A 1,341-nucleotide genomic window follows, 5' to 3' on the forward strand; every position below is an offset into this window, starting at 1 on the left:
CAAAGTTATGGTTTTAAATAACTAGACTTAGAAAAAAAATAGAATAAAATGAAAAAAAAAAAAAATACACCCAGTATGGGGCTGAAACACACAAGCACAAGGTTAAGAGTCTTGCACTCTACCAATTGAGCTAGACAAGCTTATTAAGTGAAAATAACAAATTAATATTAAAATTGGCACATAAAATTGTTCCTTCTATTATTACATCATTTCTTCTATTATGATTTACATAGTCCTATCATGTTATACAATTTCTACTGCATATTATGAATAATTTTTAGTTTAATATTTTTCTCTCACGTACACCAGCTTACTAATATATAAAATACATCGTCTGAAAAGCATGGTCTCAAAAGGAATGATAAACTGGTCTCAAAAGCATAAGCTTATATGTACATATATACAACACACTTAAACTTAAATTTTATCCACACTTTATCGATATAAAAGTTGTGGAATTCCATGGAGAAAGTAAAATAAAATATTATTATGAAAGTAAAAAATGTACAACTTATAACGATATGTTTTTTGAGGCTATAAATTACGAATAGGTATGTAGACTCACGAGGACGAATGGACGTATAAATTTTTAATTTTTTAAAATAGGAAACATGAAAAAATCAAAGTGAACATAAAAAGTAAGTGTCATAAAAAGTGCAAATCTGTGTCCGGAGAGATAAAGGAAAAATAATTTACAAAATAACACGAGTTTCGAGAGAGTGACATTAAAGTATTATTCAAAATGACATAAAAATTGAATGACTAAATCCCCTGCGGTATATGGTCCATCTGTAAACAAACAATAGCAAGAATAAGTATAAAATTACTCCATAAGCACCTACTTGTAGGCTCTCATCAAAAGTATGTTTTTTAACTTGTGTATTCTACGAGGGTCCTAGAGTTGGCAAAATCCCTGCCTTTGGCAAAATCATGATCAATTCTTATAGAAACTCATTGTATAAGATACCCCACTCACATGTCTCCACATGAACGATTTAGATCAAACAATTTGTAAGAATACAAAGTGGGTCATATCAATAGTGTTACTAGGATAAGGCACCCAACCTTATCCCTATATTATAGACCCTTTAGGTTATTACTTGAACATTATCCTTTGGTATGTAAACCATATATTGTTCAGGATTACATTAATAACATTTGATTTTTCATACCATAGATAATATTAAATTAAATTAAAATAATCCAAATTATTATTAAAAATTAAATAATTAATTACGAGGTTTTAGGGCATAAATTTCAATATGTATCACAATTTGAAACAAATGCCACATGTATTGGGATACATCCCCATTTGATTGGTGCGGACGCGTAGACCATGAT

This window comes from Cucurbita moschata, unplaced genomic scaffold (genome assembly GCF_002738365.1).
Source record: "Cucurbita moschata cultivar Rifu unplaced genomic scaffold, Cmos_1.0 Cmo_Scf00081, whole genome shotgun sequence".
NCBI classification, from domain to species: Eukaryota; Viridiplantae; Streptophyta; class Magnoliopsida; order Cucurbitales; family Cucurbitaceae; genus Cucurbita; species Cucurbita moschata.